General features: G+C 32.8%; 1 protein-coding gene across 1 annotated transcript in view; it reads left to right on the forward strand.

Annotated features, from left to right (window-relative positions):
• Positions 1-1586: 1586 nt before the first annotated feature.
• The window catches only part of LOC124363452 (neuropilin and tolloid-like protein 2), a 1362382-nt gene continuing 1345129 nt past the window's right edge, over positions 1587-18839 (forward strand). Inside the window, exon 1 of the mRNA XM_046818700.1 lies at positions 1587-1671. The gene's annotated coding sequence lies outside the window, so the exon portion shown is untranslated. The remainder of the gene's footprint in view (positions 1672-18839) is intronic.

Here is an 18839-nt window from a genome sequence, read left to right on the forward strand (position 1 = left end):
GAAATATACAATAAACACCTATGTGTCACTGAATTACTGATATCAGGAAAACGTATGGATATCAAGGAGCGACACATCAGTAAGCAAAATAATGAGGTATCGTGATAGAATTTAGATCGATAGGTCTATTCTACATAAGTGGGTTATTGCTGAAGTGGGTGCTAGCTTACTTAGTGTTTATGGATGTTACTAACTTGGTCATGAGGGAGTGCTGTCTCCTTCCTGCTATGACTAGAGAGGCCGAGATAGATTTCGTTTCCCCTTCTTCTAAGGTGGCATGATAGATGAGCTCGATATCCCCCTTCAAGAGATCTTGACAAAAGGATACCATTATGGATAACCTTACCCATCCTGAGTGTCCTACAGCTCCTGAATAAAAAACTTATATCCTATTAGTGCTTAGTTAAGAAGCGCTGAGAGATTCTAATTGTACAAAACCAAGAAATATTTATAATTCTGAATAATAAATCTCGTTTGACCTTCAGAAAACCCTCTAAAGGGAAAAATAGCCAGTATTAAAACTCCAGCTGAAAAGCAATGCCGTTGATTGTTTTTGTTCTACAGTCTCAGTAATTCCTGTATGAAAAGTTGAAAGGGGTAAAATCCAACTTAACGTAACTGTGGTTTCCTCATAAATAGTAAGCTACAAGAATAGTTTTCATTGTTACATAGATCTTAATGAGTTTTATAAGGAGAGTTAGGCCTTTAAAAGCAACCAGAAAAAAGGTAACTTCGTTTATGTGGGGGGAATTTTGTGTACTCATAATAATAATAAATATACAAAAAGATATTCAGTAATAAGTCCATACACTCGTACATATAAAACCGTTAGCAATACCCCATCGTTTATTACGCAGTTATACCTGTACAGAAACGCTTTTTATCTTACAAATTATGTGCTTTATAAAATACTTGGCATGTAAAGTATAAAAAATAAAATGTGCAGACCACTGCTAAATTCATTTATTTTATTATTAATTCACTAACATGACTCATTTCATATTTACCCTGCGTAAAGCTCCTATTTCAATGTGTGATTTTATACAATACTATCTAAATACTCGTGTTTTGCAAAAAACGTGTTTACTAATTCATCATAATTTTTTACAAGTTATCATTAAAATAAACCATTTACTCATTCCGTTACAACTTGGAAGTGAATTCCAAGATACATTTCTTGGATAAATTAAACGTAGTGGTAGGTATAACCAAAATTACAACTTTATATAGTCAATGCGTTTAATACCCTTTAGAAAAACGAAGAGGGTGAAGAAACAAATCTCAGCTAAAAAGCAATTTGAACGAGCAGTAATATCATTTTAAAGCGTATCTTAATATACCTGCGGTTCTTGAAATTGACGCAAAGCTGCAAGATTGTTTGCGGTAAGGGTTGACCTGCGAGTGGGGAGGGGGTGCAAATTGTTTTTGGCACACAAAAGACACGGGACAAGTAGCAGATTCTTTGACGTGCCCCAACGGTAGACAGTAATTGTTATGACGCGACGCCGAGCCTGGGGGAGGTAAGGGCGTAGGAGGGGGTGAAGGACGCCTGCGCGACGTCAGGAGATGTCAGTCGACGTCGCGACGCCGGGCGGAGTGCATGAGTGTCGTTGTGCGTGCGTGAGTGACATGTGACTTGGATATGTCGTCAGTACAATCCCTGAATAGCTTGTAAGTAATAGCACGCACTCAATAAAATAATCTTTTACAACATTTTAAACAAAAAATTTATCAAAATGTTAACCGAGTTAATACAGAAACGCCCAACCCTAAATTACACTGCAGTGGCTGTATTCGTTTTATTTCCCACGCGAATACAATAAACATGCTTTCCCTGGCGAGTGCAAAACAACCCGGTACCATGTTTATGTATTTACACTTTTGTTGATTTTACAAGTGACTGGTTGTGAAAAACAAATATGAATATTAATGTTCGTTCTGCAATAGTACAACAGAACATACATAGATTCGGTAATGATTTTCTATTGTCATATGTCATACAAAATAAATTATTTAGGATATGATTAACATTATGGTTAAAATACAATATATTATTTCAATTCATTTTAGATCACTGTGGAATATTTGTACACAAATAAGACTTACACAAACACTCGATGACTTATGTATGTGTTGAAATCCTCATAATTTTCATTAAAAAAATCGAAAATGGAAAATGGTGTTACGTTAACACTGGCTGTTTCTTTTCAAGCAATAAAGTAAGAATTTTTTTGTATTTACGAGTCAATAGCGGTTATCGCCAGAAACCGAATCAAGTAACGGCGGCATTGCTGGTGTTTGAATGAGTGATTGCTGAGCGATCATGCCCTTCGAGCAGGACTTTAGGACTGTCGGGATCCTAGTAATATGCGTCCACCGCAATAAGATGCGTTAAACTATGATACTCTATACCAACAGAATACGTTGTTAACACCTTCACTGCGACTCCAGTCATGTACCGACTTTAGGACTGTCGGGAACTGTACTAAGTAATATGTGTCCACCGCAGTCGATGCGGTAAACTATGATAATCTCTACCAACAGAATACGTTGTTAACACCTTCACTGCGACTCCAGTCATGTACCGACTTTAGGACTGTCGGGAACTGTACTAAGTAATATGCGCCCATTGCAGTAGATACGTTAAACTATGATAATCTCGACCAACAGAATATGTTGTTAACACCTTCACTGCGAATCCAGTCATGTGCCGACTTTAGGACTGTCGGAATAGTAGTAATATGTGTCCACCGCAGCCAATGCGTTAAGCCTTGTCTTTTACAGTAGTGTATTTAAGTTATTACTATCACTAATTTATTATATACTATCACTAATTTTTAATGTAATTTATACTCTCTTATTACATTAATTATACGTTAATTATGCCTAGATCTGATTTAGAGTCCAGTTGCATGTTTGGTTTGGCCCTTTTCTTTAAGTATTATTTAATCATCTATCATAAGTTAATAAATGTAAATTGATTTTTTACCGTTGAAAGGAAATAAATAAATAAGCCATTGGTCCCCAGGTTACATGTTAGACGGAGCTTAACTTCTTAACGCTATCTTCGCCTGAATAAGACATTACTAACTTTTTAGAAGCATTTTGTATGAAAACTAATGAGTTGAATATAGTTTACGTCCTTTCATTAATTCACAGCTTCAAGACATCGAGGGCAGTAGAGGGTAACGATTCTTGTGGCGTTTAACAATGTATATTGTGACTCCTTAGACAGCCATGAACTCTTGGTTAGTCGTTGTTTTAAGGAATGAGTCGTAACTTTTATTACGACGCCCTTTACATTATTTTGTACTTCTATCGTCTTACTACTGTTTCACACTATGAATGGTAATAGGATATCCTGGTAAATTGCATATTATAAAGGAAAATTAAATATTAAAACAACTCAATACGTAGTCACTTTTTATCAAAGAACAGTCTATAAAAAAAATTCGACATACAAATCTTATTTTTTTGTTTAGAAGCTCTAAATTTGTTCGTGTTTATTTGTTTATAAAATAATAATAAATCAATATTAATAACTCGTATAGTTATGGTAATAAATAAAAATGTGAAGAGCTAGTTTTTATGCATTAAATAATGTTAACTAAAAACACTCGTAGAGTTTTCGTTTGTAACAAAATTATTTTATTCTTAGAGAACAAAAGCTTACTCATAGTATTAGGTTTCGGATTCGAAGCAGAAGGCCGGGAGTATTGTCCAGCATCTTATTGTTTGTAAAACCTAAACTGTTTTTTTTTTACCCTTATATAATTTGTTAATTAGGATTCCAATACCTCTTGTTGTATTCCGCTCATTAGTTACACAAGAACCGTGTGGCTAATTGTGTGTTAATTTCAATTTAATTTGCTCACTCCACAAGGTCAGCATGTTAGTTATGTTAAGGTTTACAGGAGTTTTTTTTTAAATTTACATTACCTTTTTCACAAAAGCATACATGTTTTGCCAGAAAATTAAAGGCTATAAATGAAACGAATGCTGTTCAGGTGGTTAAAGTCAAGACTGTATTTATAAATTAAACAAACTTATTTTATTCGAATAACACGTTAACACGTGTTACGTATTGAGATTAGTTCTGGGTTGAATGGAAGTAATTTTAATATATGAAAGAAAAACTTAAAAGGATGTATGTCTTGCTGTGTGAAACCGAAAACTGCAGGGAGAACAACTCCGCTGGCTAATGCCCAACCAGAATTAGATTACACTTCTACCTAGCTTAGTGGAAAGTGTCTCACAGTACTTCAAGGCCATTATGTGTTTGCTGAGTGACTTACAAATATACCAAATTCAAACACTTGGTTTCTTAAATTAAATTTTACGTAGACGCACTACCGATTTATTACATTGCCGTGATAACGTATTAATTCTTTTCCAGAATAAAGAGAATTTGAACACGTTGAAATACACTCAAATGCATGTAAGTTTGTTGAATAATTGTATAGTAAGGGTAACTCGTGTATTATTTATTGTGATCAAAACCCTATCAGAGGTAGTATAAACATGAAGTTCGAAACACGAATAAGTACGCCAGACCACGTGTGTCATGATAGTTATCGCCACCGATATAATGAGGAAACATGCCCTATCATAGAACACAATATTGACTATGAAGATATAGTATTTCTTTCAATACGCAAAGTCTATAGATAGATTCATTCAGGTATCCTTCTAAGTGATAAGTATCTCTGACGCTCAATGAACTCGGGGAGCCAAAAACCTTCATTGAACTTGATCTTGCCTAATCAGAAATTAGGCTTGCAGAAATAGCTGAATAGTGAACAAAACCAAATATTGTATATATGTTATAATTAAGTGGTTGTGATTTCGGTACGATTTTTAGAAATTTTAAAATATAAAAATAGTTAAATATATATTTTATACATTATTAAATAACATACGTATTATATCAATTTTGTCTTTACCTATCGTGGAAAAGTTAAAGTTGTACTTCAGGTCTCCGTTTTAGGTCTCAAGATTGTCTCAAGAGGAAACCCCAATACTTTTCGGAACAACGCTTGCCTCTCACGCCACCCATTTTTGTTGTAAACAGGCGTTTGTAGGTTATATTTATCATTTAGGAAAAGATTTAGTTTTTATTTATTAAAATTTCGTAAACCATTTCGAAGGTATACTTTTTATGTAATAATATGTGTAAGATTTGGTTCTCAATCTAAGCACTATAATAACAACTAAGTAACAAAAACTTATTAATCCAAACTCCTTAATAAGTCCTGTTGGAACCTAATCATCAGGATTCGAGTAGAGTTTTATACAGGCAGTGGAGACTTCTCTGATTGTATTCTAAAAAAAGTTGTTTGCTAATATTTATGAAGAGTAGCGTATTCAGGGCTATTGTGTTCTGCATTATAACATAATTGTTGAAATAAACCACTTTGTGATTATGTAGTATAAATTATTAATATTCAATTTGGAGATTTTCTTTTAAGGAGAATTGCGTATTATACAAAGCTAATTAATACGTAAAGGTAGTAATTGTATCGTATAGTAATTTATGAGAAGAGATCATGGACGTGTTTTTAAATACAAAATAAATACACTAAGAGAAAGGCCATTGATGAATATTATGAACATCGTCGATTCTATCAGAACTAAAGTAATTATAAATTCCCCAATGCATTATGTCAGACTCGTTGCTGACACTATCTGTGGTGACAGTTAATCTACGAACACATGCATAATTAATTACAGTTTCCACTAAACTGGTCTGGTGCTTTTTGTTAATTGCCATACATTAATGACAAAAGTAAAATACTTTATGGCTTTTTAAAAACCGGAACTTAATTAAGTCACAACTGTTTGGTTGTATTTAAATCTCTGTTCAAACGAAAATGGTTGAAAACTTAATGGATGCTATTAATATTTGAGCCGCATAAAAGAGAGCTTCTCTTAAGCAACTTTTATCATTTTAAACATGCCCACTCGTTTACCATGCGCTAAAGGTTCTTTTGGTACAATGTTTATGTCATGAAAATTATTAGCAAACATTTAATACCTATCGTTTTGGTAATAATTTCTGAGTGGAAACGAAAAAAAAATACACAAACTGAGCGACTTCCAAGAGAGCCTTAATTTAAGAATAGTTAAAAACATTGTCCTAAGTTATTAGGTCACGTGCTCGTTTCCTGAAAAGGACTGCTCCACTTTAAAAACGAATTTCACAAAAGACAGGTCTGTTTATAGTTATATGAGAGAATTTGCATTCACCTTATTCCTTAAAAACCTACGTAACGTCCTCATAATCTTGTTCGCCTGATCTGGCGAAATATTTTATTCGTCCCAAAAATTGCACATTTTGGAATGCAAATTTTCTTAACAAAGCGAAAATCACGAGAATACTTGTGAGAAACATGGTTTTAACAGCTGTTAATACAAGCCAGTGCGAGTTTGTTTGTATGGAAATCCGTTCCCAGCAGGACTTTCAGTACTACGGAGACGTGGTTTTCCAATCATACGAAATATAGTGTCCTGTGCAGGGCTTCTTATCTTTAAGATTCTTGCATCGTCATGGGTTTAATACGATATTATACCTTTAAAGGTGAATACAATTACAGCATATATAGTAACCCTTCATTTTATCTCGTTCATGGCTAAAGATACTTCAGAACAAAGTTAAGGTTATTTTGAAGATTTTTAGAGCAAAAGTCCTAGACTATGCTCAGTCTTTAATCAACTTAATAACGTGGATTTGTTAGGCAGTGTTTCAACTTGCGTCACCACTGCTTTGACGATATTTCTTGCAAGGACAGTATCAAGTACCAGAAGAGTGATATTCTTGGAAGAACTGCATCAGCTTCACGTCACGCCGTTTCAATGGAGGCGCTAAAACGCGTGATCCACTTCAAAATTTGTAAGAGCTGGCTTTCCCTTCTTCCGAGGGGACATGACTTTAGATTAGAGTCCTAATTTTTTCTCTTGAATCTTGACAGGAGGCGGCCCCTAGCCCCAACCTTACCCATTCAGAATATCCTGTCACTCCGGAAACAGCGCAAAGGTCCTTATAGGTCTAGGTACAATTTTATATGGTTCTTGTCCTAAGAGAATAAAAAACTTAAAATCAATTGGAACTGAGTAGGCGTGACTAAAAAGAAGGATTATGACATTCATTTTTACTTTGACCGGTTTTTTTGGATTACTTTTTTTGGAACTTAAGACCTGCTGGGTATTTCAAGCGAATTTGGCATATCTTGTTTGCTGTGAACATACACATCTGAACCGGCGATGTTATTGGCTGCGCCTCTTTGCTACTTTCACGCTTCAAAGCATGACATTGGACTATTACTAAGAGCGAGAAAGAATACAGTTGAGGCCGTTCCTCGTCAGCTCCACTACAGCCTCACTCAATCTAAACATGTGATGTTAACTGTCCACCCGCTGAACAGACACTGAGATTCATTTTAGGATATTCTTCACACATACGTATAGTGGTATATGTGAAATTGTATTTCTATGTAATAGCTTAAAAATAATAATTTATAGTCCTAAAAGACGTAAATACACAAAATCTTAGCTTAATAAATGGTTATCCTAGGAAATGCTGTAAAAATATGTATCCTCCCGAACGGTTGACTTATGACGTGAAAAAAGCCATCTAGCTCTTGGAGAAAAACGTAAATTTAATATAGAAAGTCATTTTATATAAATAATAATTTGCAGCCTGTATTGTCCCCCTCATTTTGTTTCTTTGGAATTACATTATATCTCTCAAATCTTGTAAAGCCATGACGAAAAACTAATAAACATCGTAAAACAAAATAACGGATGGGCGGACTTATCTAGGCGTGAATTCTTGTGGCGTATCAGTTTGGCCTGGTGAGATGCAGATTCACTTAATAGAACAACTGACATCGAGCTAAACTCATATGTTTCTCATTAATAGATGCTATTAAATCTTAAATTATTTACTTTAATTCACTTCAAGAATAGGGTTTATCTCATAAAACAATTCGAACCGAATAAAAAAATTAAGTACTGATAAAAACTGTTACTATGACACTATAATAAATATTTGCATACCGGTACGTGAAATATGTAAACATGTTTTATTTACATGTTTATGTAAATATGTGTGTAATTACATGTTAGTTTTTTTGTAGAGGTTACACATATTGACACTAAAGGTAAATTAATGACGAAATATGTGTGTCCACAATATAATAAATATTACAAGGGTATATGTTTCCTTTTAATATTATTTATAAATATAACTCAATATAATGCAAATTATATTATAAATTTAAGAAATATCAGCAAAAAACATTCATAAGACTTAAACTTGGCGTACTAAATTAAAGGAATACTTTGATGATTACATACTGCAAAGAAATAATTTTAATGACGTCTAGAGTTTCCAAAGTGTTTTATTGTTGTATGATATTTCAAAGCACGGTGCTGAATGGCAAATGGCACGCTTTTAAAGTGTCAAATTTGGTCTCATATGTGTAAAAAATTATTCCGATGCATTTGGGTTAGACTATATCTTAAACAAACAACGAATAATTGTATCTAATTATTTATTCCTTTGTAATATAGCTTTCATTCGTCAAAGGACTGACCATTATGGTAGTTTCAGTTAAAAGTAGCCTATATACGTCACTACTGCAGTGTTGACGTTGTAACATAAACAGGCACAGTTCCAAACGAACATGGGAGGTCAAAGTTCAAGGGGTCAAGTTCACTGGCATTGTTATCGACTTTACTTCACAAACGTAAGCTACTTTCACCAGTTATTGCAGCAAACGTTACTATCTCTGAACGTCAGCTGTACTGATGAATTTGATATTTCAACCCAGTTTATCGTATATACAGATTCAATGCGTCACAATTTCGTGATGCTCACCTAATTAAAAACATTTGCAAAAAACTGTATTCTTTCGATTGATGGAAACATTTGCCCTCATGGAAAAATAAAAAAATTTAATATATATCCAGTATCAAAATATAATTTACTGATTAATTAAACTGATTCATATGTTTATTATTCTTTAAAAACTAAAGACTAAATTAGGAAACTTGGTGGGTATACTAAATCTTAGTTTGAAGTTTGATTTTGACGGTGGAAGGATTGAGAAGGACAATAACCAAACAGTAACAATTAGTTTCGAGATCTGAATTCTGATATCTTCCTCTTCCTAGTGAAAAACTAACACTAACTACAATCATGTACAATCGTTTAACTTTGCCTGGTAAAATAAGACTACTTTACATTACTTTACAATCAAATTTAAAATAAACCATCTATCAAAATAAAATAGATCACATTACTGACCACATAAAGTTCTTATTGTAAAAAATTGGTTAGATTTCTATATTTGCACTACATTACTTATGAAATGCTTATACTACCTTGTTGAATGGTGTAATTGTTGCATATAACCAATGTAAAAATCTTAATAACGCTCATAAAATTCCCGATAAGTGATATTAAACGTCACGAAAATTGATTTTACTTATATGGAATTGAAGTTTCATAAGAAAATGTCTACGTATCTATTTGTCCTCAAGGTATCGTATGGACACTCAGACAGATGTTGGGCTTTGCTATTTCTCAGTCAACTCCGTTAAATCCTTTTATTAGTAAACAAAAAGAAAAAGCTTTGGAAATATATAATTTTAATTATTTTAAGCATGTAAGCATGTTACTAAGAAATGTTGTCTCTCATGAGAGAATGAGAACACTGCACTGAACGGTTGCTGAGTAAACTAGGCATAACTATTTTGCAGTCTATGTGTCTGTGATGTTGAAAAGATGAAAAGAGTCGTTTTAAACGTCTTCGTCACTAACTCCTGATTCCAGATATGAAGTCTGTAACAGTGACGGATTTCAGACGTTGCACTAAGCAGAAGGTGAAAAGGAGCTAAACTCACCATTAAAATTGATTTAGATCTTCCCACCATAGCTGCGTCTTTTTAGAGAGTGATTTAATAGTTCCAGGATAATAATGCTTAAGGGTCAAAAGCTTAACACGAATGCCCAGTTTGGTATCTTAGAAGCCTGTTCCTTGTATGCGTATTTCTGTTCATTCAGCACAAGTAGCTGAGAAACCTCACATTGCATTTAGTGCTAAAACTACCTTTGCACTTGGAGCCACCTCCAGTCGACTGCGACGTTCCATGAGGAAAGAAAGCGGGATAAACCTCAGTTATGACACCCTGGAAGAAGGAAAGCCTTCCTCTATTCCAGCCTATGCAGTAAAAGCTAGCAGAGATAGCTTGACTCATATCTAGTCTAGCACCAATCTTTAACACTAAAGAAGTTCCACCTACTACAAGAGTCATCTTCCGCAGTAGACTAGAACTATCGATCTGTCCTTGCGCCCTAATATCTCCAAAGTTGTAGTCAGTAATGTGTCTCTTCTGGACATCCATGGAGATCGACAGATACGAGTAGCACATCGATTTTTGTTCTACTTAGAGTAGGTTCAACTTGAAAAGAAACATCCAGAAGTGAAACCTGCTTGTTAACCGAGGTAATCATAGCACATGTATTGTGTATTGTCTGATTTAACAAATAACGTATACTATTTTGCAGCATACAGTATATCCTAATTATTAATAATTTGCAAATAAGCTAACTGTGTGTTCCAATCTTACATAAAGAACCATTATTTTTTATATAAATAACGGAGTAAATATATAATGTAATATATTATAGATGCACAAGTTAAAAAAGCAATCGAGGCTGAGTAACCTAATTTACTGAAGTAATGGAATCCTTTATTACCCATTCTGATTATATTGACTGCCTATTAATTCCACAGTACTCCAAAGTATTTGAATTATTTAATGATTAATTAATTACTTATTCTGCAACACAGCAACTTTGATGAACCCACAGCTTATCGCATTACAAATTTATCCAAGATTGTATTGTACATTTTGTCATTGATACATGCCCTAAGGGTAAACAGCATATAGGGGAATTGTATTTTCAACATATGTAATTTATTGATTTTTTATTGAATTTAAAAAAAAAGACTTTAAAATAACTAAAGAACTAACTAACTTGGTTCACATATTTTTATGTAGCTACGTTTTCATTAGTAAGTACGCATTATGTTAGCTAATCATTTAAACTATTACAAAAATTGCTTAAAAACATTGATATATTTATCAATAAAAATTTCCAGAGAAGAGGTAAAAAATACGAGTGTCAAAGATGCATTTATAAATTTAATAACTAATAAATTATTTTAATAGATCTGACTATACGAATGATTAGTCTATTCACTTATAAACATTTACAATCGTCTGTACATTTCTATACTAAGATATGTACATATATATCAGTAAACCTTGCTGTATTTTACACGGTGTGATAAGATTACACAATATGTGCAAGATTTTTCACGTTTAGATATAAACCTAAGTTAAATTAAATAAAGAAAGAATACGCCACATCACGTTTCGCTTAACAGTCTTTACTGAGATTGTGTTAAAATTCTAAATCCTGTTGCTCTACGTGTTGCACTAAGCTACATGTTAAAATGATTATAACTAGATTATATCAAAGTAATTAATTCTGCATTATTCTCGTTATAATATTGCATAGTTACTTATAATAGCAATGTATAAAATGCCAACGTATGCTCATGTAAATCTCATAGATTGATATATGTATATAATATTTTATCTCGATATTGGTTATATATAAATTCCGCTTCATGCAAAACTTTAAATCTATAGATGAGTTTGATATTGAGATATCGTGGGCACTGGCATACATAAATGTTTTTTTTTCCAGTTTCTCGAAATGTAGAGTACGCTAACGCTCAGAAAAAACGTATCATTTCAGATTATATCTCTCAGTTGTATTGATTTATAAATATCGTAGTAGCATCTCTATGGAGTATAAATTTATTTAAAAGAAAATGTCTACAGAAATTGACATGTTAAACTAAGAAGGGTTCATGCACCGCGTCTTTATTTGTGAGAGGCGTCACGTGACGTTGCAGGACTTCAGTATTCCTTTCTCATGCTCTCCTCATCAGTTAAGGACTGCCCCCTTCACCCTAGGCGGATATTCGGAAAGATTCTTCAGTATATTAGCACGAAAATGTGCATCCAATCTCAAAAGGGCACTCGTTTAATTTTTTTCAAAAATTCTCTATCACACGGCTTTTAAAAATGAGATACTCTCCTTGTGTTCTATATTATTTGAATACTTAGAGACTAAAAAATAAAATCCAATACACTTTCTGACCACTAACACCTCTATTTTGGGCAATATTTTTGAAATGTTGCATTAATTTTCATCCCCTATGCTTTACAGTACATGCACTTTAATTTTTTATGCAATATGGTAATATATATATGTATATATTACACGCCAACATTGAGGAGAGTCACACATATCTTAAATGCAACATGATTCTTAAGGCATTACAATATGGCGGAAACTGTATTTAACATTTAGGTATCTGACATTGTGTATAGGATTAACTTAATAGGAATCATTCTTTTAGAAAGTATGGTTATTCGGCTACTTATTAAAAGTTACCTATATTCTGACGGAACGATTCTTAAACAGTTTATAAAATGGCCGCGGCCATTGATTTCCATGTCAATCCTCATGGGCGTCCCTCAATGTAATGCTAAAGACCAATTATTAATTTTTGATGTATATTTTACAAAAAGTAATTAAAGTACCTGTTTAACAATATGCAAAGTTTGTATTTCAAAACCTCCGGTATTATGGCACTTAAGGAATGTTCAAATATCACTGTTAGAGAGTGTAAATCAATATTTAATTAGGATTATATAACATATTATGTAGATTTTGGTAACTTTTATTACACTCTTTGAAATACATAGTATTCAGAAACATTTGGATCCATTGAAAATTATAAATCCTCTCTCCCTCTCTTAGCGATAGATCATGATCAAATATTAAACGTATATGGATATGAACAAACATTTATTATTGTGTATACATAATCTATCTTTTCTGTTTTGTCAATTGGCATCGTATTCATATCTGCTGACTTAGCGCCATTTTAGTAATAATCTATTTAAATTCAAGCCTTTTTATTTTAAATACATATATTTTTACTTATTATTTTTTAAACAGGTTCCAGCTCATAATTTAGTTTTCAAAAATATTATGATTGCAAATGTATTACAATTTAATAGTTTCATTTTTAGATTGCTGGTTATCTTTACTACGCATATTGAACACATTCATGAAAGAAGGTTAATAGTTTTCTGACATTATTCTTTTGATTGTTGTCTTACAGTTCTTTTTCATTCGGTATTCAGCATAGTTTTAATCAAAAATTTAAGCAATTATTGACCTTAACCTCAATACTTATTTGGTTTGCTATCAAATGAGTATTAATAATTATACGTTTAGATGTGTTGAAATAAAGTATTTTGTTATAAAGGTGAATAATTATGGTATGGTATGTGTTTCAAAAGTGATTATTTCCAAAATGTACCGTAACTTCGGACAGTTTTAACTTGAATGAGTTAATAAAAAATGTCGATGAGATAACTGGAACCATAACCATGTCATTACTTTTTTGGGAGACAAATTGTATAAAGTTCTGGTATTAAACATTTTTAATTTAGTTTGAAAGAAGATACATCATTGGAGATATTATTAATATACTATATACACAGTTAATAGACAAAATACTCTTATATACTCTTCGGAAGTGATTAATTAATTTATGTTTAAACAGAACGTAACCTATCTATAGCAATATAACATGTACATTTGTGGTTTGTAAACCGTATCCTAATAATGTATTAACATTAGCAAACTATCAAACAGCAGTATTGCCAACACTACCGGCCATTAATTACCTCGGTTGGTTCTGTGAAACGACTGGTTATTACGAGGAGATAGTTACTGGTCAATTACAAAACACCGACTCGTTTATCCTCATTCAATATGCGTAGAAATTAATTTTTTGAGCGTCCAGCAATCGAGCTTTATGAGTTTCAGCGGTCCGATATACACACAGATACATATGTTCCTAACAATTTCGCGCGGTCGGGAGTCGAGATATTGGACCCACACATTGCAGTTATTAACTGGAACAAGTCCGCAGCTCCGGTGAAGTGGACCAATAAAGCACTGATACAGATGTGGACATCAATAATTCTACTCCCGACAGTCCACCAGTTCAGCGACGTGGTCACATGTGGATGTAATTACATTAAAGCTGCAATTGCCCACAAAAAGCTGTGGGCGGCGTTACGGCGCAAGACCCACGGCACCTCTATCAACACGGGTGGTTAATGAATTTTCATTTTTAGATTGCTGGTTATCTTTACTACGCATATTGAACACATTCATGAAAGAAGGTTAATAGTTTTCTGACATTATTCTTTTCATTGTTGTCTTACAGTTCTTTTTCATTCGGTATTCAGCATAGTTTTAATCAAAAATTTAAGCAATTATTGACCTTAACCTCAATACTTATTTGGTTTGCTATCAAATGAGTATTAATAATTATACGTTTAGATGTGTTGAAATAAAGTATTTTGTTATAAAGGTGAATAATTATGGTACGGTACGTGTTTCAAAAGTGAATATTTCCAAAATGTACCGTAACTTCGGACAGTTTTAACTTGGATGAGTTAATAAAAAATATCGATGAGATAACTGGAACCATAACCATGTCATTACTTTTTTGGGAGACAATTGTATAAAGTTCTGGTATTAAACATTTTTAATTTAGTTTGAAAGAAGATACATCATTGGAGATATTATTAATATACTATATACACAGTTAATAGACAAAATACTCTTATATACTCTTCGGAAGTGATTAATTAATTTATGTTTAAACAGAACGTAACCTATCTATAGCAATAACATGTACATTTGTGGTTTGTAAACCGTATCCTAATAATGTATTCACATTAGCAAACTATCAAACAGCAGTATTGCCAACACTACCGGCCATTAATTACCTCGGTTGGTTCTGTGAAACGACTGGTTATTACGAGGAGATAGTTACTGGTCAATTACAAAACACCGACTCGTTTATCCTCATTCAATATGCGTAGAAATTAATTTTTGAGCGTCCAGCAATCGAGCTTTATGAGTTTCAGCGGTCCGATATACACACAGATACATATGTTCCTAACAATTTCGCGGTCGGGAGTCGAGATATTGGACCCACACATTGCAGTTATTAACTGGAACAAGTCCGCAGCTCCGGTGAAGTGGACCAATAAAGCACTGATACAGATGTGGACATCAATAATTCTACTCCCGACAGTCCACCAGTTCAGCGACGTGGTCACATGTGGATGTAATTACATTAAAGCTGCAATTGCCCACAAAAAGCTGTGGGCGGCGTTACGGCGCAAGACCCACGGCACCTCTATCAACACGGGTGGTTAATGAATTCTACCGACTGATTGCATCGAAATGTACAGTAATCACAATGAATAAATGAGTAATTTGTATCATGACCAACAAGCATTGAGGTTAATCACACAATTAATTACACAATGGTTGTTTTACCAGTAGTTAAAAAGAATTAGTTGGCTTTAATTTAACTAGTATATATTAATAAATTATTTTGTCTCCAGGCTTTAATTAAATATTAACTGAAAATCGTTTAAGATATTTTATTTTAACTTTTATAAAGGGAGGGAGTGTTTGAAATTGATATAAAACAAGATAACAATTATGATTTGTTTCTTAATTTAAGTTTTGGAGATGAAAACTACGGGAGTAAATTTCAAAGTCAAATATTCTATGAATACCTACAAATTATTCATTCATGAGATATCCTGCGGACAGACAGTAATACAGAAAATAAATTTCTAAATTTTCACTGTTGACAAAAGTTGTATCGTGCCAAGCACACTTAGTGATATACTTTAAGGACGATTATCCAAATCTCTTAAATTGACTCACAACCGTACAACACATTCTTGTCCGTGTAGAAATGAGGTTTCGTTCTAAATTTAAAGTATATTGAAGAAATCTCTCATTCTAGATCTTTTAAAAAGTTAGTATACCTGTATTAAAATATCAAATGTTAAAGTATCATACAATTCTACATATATATATATATATATATATATATATATATATATATATATATATATATATATATATATGTATATATATATATTAAAAAAAAAAATGTTCTGTCGTTGTTTCGGTGTCATCATGTTTACTATTAAGACTCATATGAATATTTACGTTATCGCTGTGCCAGATCACATAAAGTGACGTGCAATATCGTTGAACTTGAAATTTCGTTCAAAGAAACACAAGTCTATGAAAATGCACAAGTTTGAAAGTTATTTAGTGCGAAGAATAAGCCAGTAATAACATTTTTATATTTCCTTGAGTGATAGCCTTCCTTAATGCTCAGCCAACGAAATAAAATATACTAATTTCACACGCTTGCTTAGCTAGGATACAAAATTACTATTACGTTAGTTAACCAACCATAGGAAAACCGGAGAAAGTGTTATGTGGAGGAAAGGTAAGAAAACCCTCATCTAACAGTTTTCGTGCAGAATTTCACTTCTCAATAACTATACAACAATTTAACCTTTACGATTTTTTATCTCTATAATCTTTTTTAGATGAATAACTTTTAAACATGTTTTTATCTCATATAGACACCCGACAGACCTTCATTTATCACAGCCTAGGGAAATGCAACACAAGATATGACGTAATAAACGATTTAGCACGAGACAGACAGCTGCAATATTACATGGCCCGATATTGAAAAGCCTAGATTACTGCGAGTTCTCTAAGGTTAGATAAAACCAACTTTCTGAGTTGTGTAATATTTAAAACCATTAAGCGACCTCTACGTACTTTAATTATCAGAATATAATTAATTTTATAACATGAAATTAAAATACAAGAACGCATTACAGTAGGTAATCGCCACCAGTTACACTGTGTTACACGACGACTTACTTATAAGGTAACACAGGTATGAACACGTGTTTCGTAAAAGTTTAGCTAAGGTTTCATGCATAATTTTAAATGTATTACTCATATAATTTGGCTACATGTATTACTGTGTTAAATAGTAAAAATGTATGACAATTTAATTATTCTGAGATTTATCGTTGCAACAATGGTTACCCATAAGACCAATGTTAATTTTGTGCTGATCCTTGTAGTAAAATATAATCATTAGATATGTCTGTTATACAGAAATTAAGTTTCACAAAAAGTTCTAGTTCTATTGGTCAGATTGTTCTAGAATGTGTTCAACAGACAGTCCTTCAAGCAATAGGGTTCACTAACACTCAGCCAATGAACAGGTAAAAGACTGTTATTTATCACAGCCTAGTGAAATGCAACACAAGATATGATGTAATAAACGATTCAGCACGAGGCAGACAGCCGCAATATTACATGGCCCTTTATTGAAGCCTAGATTACTGTGAGTTCTCTAAAGTTACATTACACTAACCCACTGATGTTTGCGACATCACAGAGCCGTCAGGTGGTCTCTAAATATTACATATTTTTCTAGATATTATGTATTAATAATAAATGAAAGTAAAATACGGCATAGTAATCGTAGTAGATTAATGCCTTTATCCTGAATCCATATCAAGAATATACTATCTTTTAATTTCACGTACACAAACTGGTTCCTTTTATTTTCATTTTCTGTAATTCAGCATTATCACGTTTCTAAAATATGTAAAAGAAAGGATTACACTAAAAAACGTGTAGTTAACAGGCATTGCTAAGGTTTCATACGCAAATTTAGGTATACGACTATTGCTCATTTCGTATGGCTACATGTATTAATGTGTCACATGTAAATATGTCATATGTATGTATTAATTTTTTTTCCAAATTTATTCTGGGCTTGGATCGTTATCATCATGCTTACTTATTTGACCAATGTAAAAGGGTTCGAAAACGCAGAGCCAATCCTATTAGAAGACATGCCGCATCAACGAACGCAATGTTGCTTATGTATTTATAATATATTTACTAGTATGTTTAAAATCTTTCACATGTTTTATGCACAAGTCATCTGATACATAAATATAGTAAAATACATCATTTAGTGTGATATAATATTATCAATATAATCTACTCCAACGTAACAAATAGTTTGTCCTCACAGACCTATTACCCTGTTGCAGGAGGTCTTGTAATATCTTAAAAGCTCTATCGATCAGTAAATCGTGAATTATTTTATAACATGATTTTAATGTTTTGTTTTGAACGAGGAAACGAGGTTTGGAAGAAAACTAAATATTTTTGTTCCAAAATAAAAAGAATTTTTTAAGGTTAGTAGTTTGAATTTGTATATGATAATGTTTTTTTTTAGTATACGTAAGACAAGTGTAATTTAATGCAGAAAGCGTATTATAATTGTGAAATAAAAAAAATCTGTGCGACATATTCATGGACTGTGCGGAGTGAAAATCCTTCCTGATAGAAACAGCTCTCTACAGCTGTCTCGTGGTTAAACCCGAAAAGGTTTACATCTCTGTCTTTGTTGGGAAATAAAATCCTGTTCAAGTTTTTAGTAATACAAAAATCTCAGAATATTAAGCCGAGCTCAGATTTATTGAAAGAGGTTGTATAAATGAGAAATGTGGAGTCTATAAGTAAAATTTGAAGTCGATTACTTCGCTTTTTAATTTATTCGGAAGTAACGTGTTTGTACTCTTGGCTTCTGTGCAGTAACATAGCATGGGTCAATTCTCGTCAGTTCATGTAGTTCGCCAGTTATTACTTAATAATTATTTCAACTATAAGTGGTGAAATATTGCCTCATTTTTATGTTTTTTAATGTATCGTGGTTTTTTGTACTCCTGAAGAACAAAGTCGA

The sequence above is a fragment of the Homalodisca vitripennis genome, chromosome 5 (genome assembly GCF_021130785.1).
Source record: "Homalodisca vitripennis isolate AUS2020 chromosome 5, UT_GWSS_2.1, whole genome shotgun sequence".
Classification (NCBI taxonomy): domain Eukaryota; kingdom Metazoa; phylum Arthropoda; class Insecta; order Hemiptera; family Cicadellidae; genus Homalodisca; species Homalodisca vitripennis.